Source organism: Cetorhinus maximus, chromosome 28 (genome assembly GCF_964194155.1).
Source record: "Cetorhinus maximus chromosome 28, sCetMax3.hap1.1, whole genome shotgun sequence".
NCBI lineage: Eukaryota > Metazoa > Chordata > Chondrichthyes > Lamniformes > Cetorhinidae > Cetorhinus > Cetorhinus maximus.
In genome coordinates this window covers 2,523,056-2,529,348 of record NC_135906.1, presented here as the reverse complement: position 1 = coordinate 2,529,348, position 6,293 = coordinate 2,523,056, and the positions used below count along the sequence as shown (strand labels likewise).

The window sequence follows — 6,293 nt, the reverse complement described above, 5'->3', positions numbered from 1 at the left end:
AAGGGGGGTGAAGGGAAGGTGTGTTTGGTGGTGGCAGAACTGTTTTTGAAGGTAGCAGCATCAGAACAGATGCGACGGACGCAAAAGAACTGAGAGAATGGGATGGAGTCCTTACAGGAAGCAGGGTGTGAGGAGCTGTAGTCAAGGTAGCTGTGGGAGTCGGTAGGCTTGTAATGGATATTGGTGGACAGTCTATCACCAGAAATTGAGACAGAGAGGTCAAGGAAGGGAAGGGAAGTGTCAGAGATGGACCATGTGAGAATGATGGAGGGGTGGAGATTGGAAGCAAAATTAATAAATTTTTCCAGTTCCCGACGAGAGCATGAAGCAGCACCGAAGTAATCATCGATGTACCGGAGAAAGAGTTGTGGGAGGGGGCCGGAGTAGGACTGGAACAAGGAATGTTCCACATACCCCATAAAGAGACAGGCATAGCGGGGGCCCGTGCGGGTACCCATGGCCACACCTTTTATTTGGAGGAATTGAGAGGAGTTAAAGGAGAAATTAAAGGTAAAGGGGGCATCACTCAGTCTGGCACCAATGAGCCTGTCCTGCCACTCAGCACAAGTTCAGTTCAACCAGATCAATGATGGAAAGCAGGACAATGCTCTGAATGACTTTTTCTTCTTTTCAGTTTCCCTTTCACCCTGTAGAGGGCAAAACTGCACCATTCCTGAAGACGCTGCAATACCAGGTCGATGTGTGGAATGGACGGAGAAAGATCCTGTTCCATCTCCCTGCTCCAAAAATAAATTTAATATTTGGTCCCCAGATAAAGGACGTATCGGATATTAAACTGATAAGAACAGATTTTTTTTTGAAAAATATACTTTATTCATAAAATATCTGGAGGAACATTCCAAAACATTTCAAAATCACCATCACAAAACTACAATCAGATTCAACTTTTACACATTGATCACAAGGTGCATCGATACAATCAATGAATATTACAATCATTTCAATATGGTCAATGCAGACAATCAGACAAAAGTATTGGAGTTATCAACATACATCATGTTGCTCTCTGAGGTGCTTCAATATAATTAGTATTCACTGCAGACATTCATTTGGAGCTGTACAGCCCGAGGGGCTCTCAACATTTCCCAGTCCCTGGGTGCACTGTGGCAGAAAGGTCTTAGACAGCGACCCTTCCCCATTGCGCCTTTGCGGTGGCTGCCCCAAGCTTTAGTGCGTCCCTCAGCACGTAGTCCTGGACCTTGGAACGTGCCAGTCTGCAACACTCGGTCGGGGACAACTCTTTGCGCTGGAAGTCCAACAAGTTTCAGGCAGACCAAAGAGCGTCTATCACCGACGTCCAGACCTTCTTTGCAAAGGCACAACCACAAGGAGGTGAACAACGGTCTTGTCCCCACCACAGCCACCTCAAGGGGAACGTGCAGAGGGGGTGAGACTCCTGCCGTGTTGCGGAATCCCTCCCCAAATCTCATTTTGAGAGCACATCCACCATGTTTGTCCAGACTCTCCCATGTACTGTCATCAAAGCCCTATGTAATGGAGGAGAGGAAGGACTGGGACTCCGTACTGTCTGTGGGCTTCACGTCATACAATCCGACATAAAAGGATTTGCTGATCCTCAAAATGTCGGACTGCGATGACTTTACTGAGCCGTCTTCTTCCTTCAGGCTGCTGATCACAGAGCTCTCTCTGTGTACCTTTTGGAAGAAGAAACGTGAGCACGTCTCATCCTGCTCCACGGAGCGGACTCTGGAACGGAAGATGATCTTGGAGGCCTCCGAGGCAAAGAGCGAGGCTTGCTGGCTCTTCACCTATTGGAGTTCCTCCTTGACATCCACCCCCATCGACTGCAGCTGGAGCAGGTTTTTCTGGAGACAGGAAACGTTCCCCCAGCCTCTCCCTCTCTCTCTTGCCTTCTGAATACCTTTGAGGGTGAAAACCTCTTCATGTTACTAACAAAAACACATGAACATATGAATTAGCAACAGGAGTCGGCCTCTCAGCCTTTCAAGCCCACTTCGCCACTCAATAAGCTCCCGGCTGATCTGATCGTAACCTCATTTCCACATTACCCCCTACCCTCGATAACCTTTCACCCACTTACTTCCCAATAATTAAAAATATTCAACGATTCTGCTTCCATCGCCTGTTGAGGAAGAGAATTCCAAAGTCTCACGACCCTCTGAGAGAAAAGAATTTCCCCTCACCTCTGTCTTAAACAGTGGCCCCAAATACAAGATTCTCCCACAAGAGGAAACATCCTCTCCACATCCACCCTCTCAAGGCCCCTCAGCTTCTTGTATGTTTTAATCAGGTCGCCTCTTACTCTTCTGAACTACAGCAGATACAGGCCTAGCCTGTCCAATCCTTCCTCATAAGGCAATCCGCCCAATCCAGGTACTAGTTGGGTAAACCGTATCTGAATGGCTTCCAACGCATTGACATTCTTCCTCAAATAAGGAGACCAATAGTGTACACAGTGCTCCAGATGGGGTCACACCAATGCCCTGAATAACTGAAGCATCAGCTCTCTACTTTTCTATTCAACAGTGAGGCCCGAGTGCGCAGGCGCAACTGTTGCTGACGCCTTTCCAGTCAGCGGAAGGAGTTACAGTATTTTCAGTGGTAGCAATAGAATCAACATCAGTGCTGCCTCTATTAAATAGCTCAAGGAACGCTGCTTATGGAAAACAAAGAAAAGATTGCTTTCTATTATTCTGCCTGATTGCGTTGGTTGATCTTAGATTTTTCCTTTCTGATTGTGCAATTTAATTAACGGTAACTCGAAGCATAACCATACCAGTGCACTTTCAAACGCTATTTGGGCCCAATTTCCAGATGACAGTCGAACCGGAATTGTCCCGGCCGGTTTCTGTGCTGTAAACTTGTGTGCAGACGACTGAGATGATATTTACACCAGGGAATGGAAAGAAACATTAAAGAATTTCAAGACATCAGCAAAAAAAATGTCAATGTGAAAAGCTAAGACACTGATGTGAGGGGGGCAGTGAGACAACTGAAAACAAAGAGGACATGTCGCTAAAGTCTGAATTTAAAATAGAAAATTCTGGTCAAACAGGTTAGGGACAGTTGCAAAAAACAACACAGCTTCCCCCCCTCCCCCACCCACCCAGCCAAAAGCTGTTTACAGAATGTCTGTGAAAAGAGCTACGCAGAGATTTAAAGAGACACTCCATTCAGCTGACTAAAAGTATCTTCACTTACATCAGTATAGCTCCAAACTCACGATCCAGCTCCATTTTCTCCTGTGCTTCACTTGCTGACTCTGTAGCCTCTCAAGCAGAAGGTTGTGGGTTCAAATCTCACTCCAGAGATTTGTGCACTTAATCCAAGCTGACAGTCCTGTTGGAGGAGATCGGAAATCAAGGCTTTAACAAGTAGCTGAAAAAGATCCCAGGTACGATTCAAGCTGGGGAATTCTCCCTGGTTTCCTGCTGAACATTTATTCTTCAACCAACATCAGTTAAAAGAGGTTATTTGTCATTATCCCGTTGTTGTATATGGGTCCTTGCTGGGTACAAAATAACTGCCACACTTACAACAGCAAAACACATTTCAACACTTCAAAAGTGCTTCATGGAGTAAAGTGTTTGGAATATTCAGTAATGAGCAGAAACAGAATATCTCTGTGATAATACACACAGAAAATGATGGAAATACACAGCAGGTTTTCAGCCTCTGTGTGGAGTAACAGAGTTAACGTTTCAGGTTGTGATGAAAGGTCATTCACCTGAAAAGTTCACTCAGTTTCTCTCTCCAAAGTGATCAAGGTAAGCATCAAGAGGTTTTTCATCCTCAAAGGCACCCAGAAAGCTAGAAAGGAACAGAGGGAAATGTCCCGACTCCAGAAAAACATGCAGAATCTGCTCTGGCTGCAGTCGATGGGGGTCGATGTCAAGGAGGAACTCCAAGAGGTGAAGAGCCAGCAAGCCTCGCTCTTTGCCTCGGAGGCCTCCAAGATCATCTTCTGTTCCAGGGACTAAGGCCCTTGAGTCCTTCGAGAAGAGTAAAACTCCTGGAAGCGACGGCTTGCTGGCGGAGTTGTATTCGGCTCTGTGGGACTTGATCGGCCCAGACCTGCTAGGAGTGTACGAGAGTATGCTCCTGGCCGGTAGTATGTCAGAATCCATGAGGAAAGGCATCATCACCCTCATCTACAAGCACAAGGGGGGAAGGGAGGAAAGGGAGGAAATTAGAAATTGGTGACCCATTTCACTGTTGAATGTGGACTATAAGCTTCTGTCCAAGGTCATCGTCAATCGGGTCAAATCCGCTCTGGAATTGGTGATCCACCCTGACCAGACCTGCACTGTGCCGGGCAGGAAGATCTCTGACAGCCTGGCGCTGCTCAGGGATACGATTGCCTATGTACAGGACAGGGGTGTGGATACCTGCCTCATCAGCTTGGATCAGGAGAAGGCCTTTGACAGAATATCGCACACCTACATGGTGGATGTGCTCTCCAAAATGGGGTTTGGGGACGAAATTCGCAACTGGATCCAACTGCTCTACACTAACATCAGTAGCGCAGTCTCAATCAATGGGTGGGAAACAGATAGCTTTCCGATGAAATCTGGAGTCAGGCAGGGCTGTCCTCTCTCGCCTGTCCTTTTCGTGTGTTGCATAGAACCCTTTGCCGAGTCCATCAGGAAGGATCCGGGCATAAGAGGAGTGACGATCCCAGGCAGTGGAGGCACTCAAGTCAAAGCCTCCCTGTACATGGACGACGTCGCCGTCTTCTGCTCGGATCCGCTGTCGGTGCGCAGACTGATCCACATCTGCGACCAGTTTGAACTAGCCTCGGGAGCCAAGGTAAATCGTGGGAAGAGCGAGGCCATGTTCTTTGGGAACTGGGCTGACCGATCCTTTGTCCCCTTCACCGTCAGGGCTGACGGCCTGAAGGTGCTGGGGATATGGTTCGGAGGGTCCGGGGCATGTGTTAGAAACTGGAAGGAATGAGTGGCAATGGTAATAAGAGCACTGGGCATGCACCCAAACCCATTCTTAGGAAGGATGAGTGCCCATGAGTAGCATGTTGGCATGGGTCAGTGTGGAGAACAGTTAGGGGCTGGCCATCCCCCATGGACCTCAGGGGTGTTACAGTCAGTGGCAGCTGCCAATGATGCCGAAGTTCGCCAAGGGGGTGAGCCCTGGCTGCATGGACTGAGTGCCTTGCGGGTCGAGTGCCATGAATCGGATGTGCCCTGCGAGATGGTCCTCAGCTGGGGTTGGACTGGCTGCAATGGCGCTGCAGGTAGAGAGTGGACTCACTGCTCCTCTATACTTTCAGGAGAAGACATCCCATAACAATATTGAGAGGTCACAGACTGGCGGGGAACCCCACACCTCCTCATCCTCACTCACTATAAGCAGAAGGCCTTGGAACTCGAGGGGCAGCAAGTACCTCGGTCAACCAGCCATGGTGAGGTTGGGGTATCAGACGAAGGTCAGAGTGCAGCGCACTGAGGTGAGAACTTCAGCTTGTGCAACCATTCTAGTGTAGCCTCTTCATTGATGTGCGCCTCGAACCTGGAGTCCCCATTGACAATCAAAAGACGAGGGCACCATGAAGCAGATCTCCGTTGTCTCACCAGGGTGCCTGGCATGTACAGTGAGAGTCTGATGACTTTCACTAACGACATGTTCATCTTCTCCCTTTTGGGTTCAGCAGCAGGCGCTCGCACTCAGGACCCTGAAGGGCCACCCCTGACCCCGGAAGATCACCATGTTCCCCACGCGCCTGCCTCACACCCGCTCTGTCAAGCAGGCACCAGCGCAGATACCAGCATTAGATGGCCGTCCAGTATCTCAGTGCACATTGGTGAGGGCACTTCACACTCGTTTGAGGTGCAGGCGGAGGCAGAGAGTGCCCAGGGTGCTGGCAGTCGGAGGACTGCTGGAGACCAGGACGATGCTCAGTCGAAGGCTGATGATGAGCCTCTGGAGTCGTCCATTAGGAAGCAGATGCTGGACGTCCAGCGGGGTGTGCGGGAGGATCTAGCGGAGATCCATGAGGGTATGTGCGCCATGGTCTCCGTTATGGAGGAGTCCATGCGGAGCATGACCACTGAGCGCACTGCCTCAGCCAAGGAGAGAGTGGCGACTGTCAGGGAGAGGCTGCCCCAGGGACAGGATCAGGGGTCCCTGGGGATACACTCGGACCTGCAAGCGCTCACACCGGCAATGACCTCAGGTGGTCAGTGTCCGTGTGTGAGATGGATGGGGTACCCAGTATACCAGCTAGGTGCCCGTCCATCAATGGTGAGCAGGGAGGTCCTGAGTGACCTCACGTT

The 6,293-nt window shown here is 49.6% G+C and overlaps 1 pseudogene; it reads right to left on the bottom strand.

Annotated features, from left to right (window-relative positions):
• Positions 1–657: 657 nt before the first annotated feature.
• Positions 658–828, bottom strand: LOC144669205 (U2 spliceosomal RNA; annotated as a pseudogene).
• Positions 829–6,293: the final 5,465 nt, after the last annotated feature.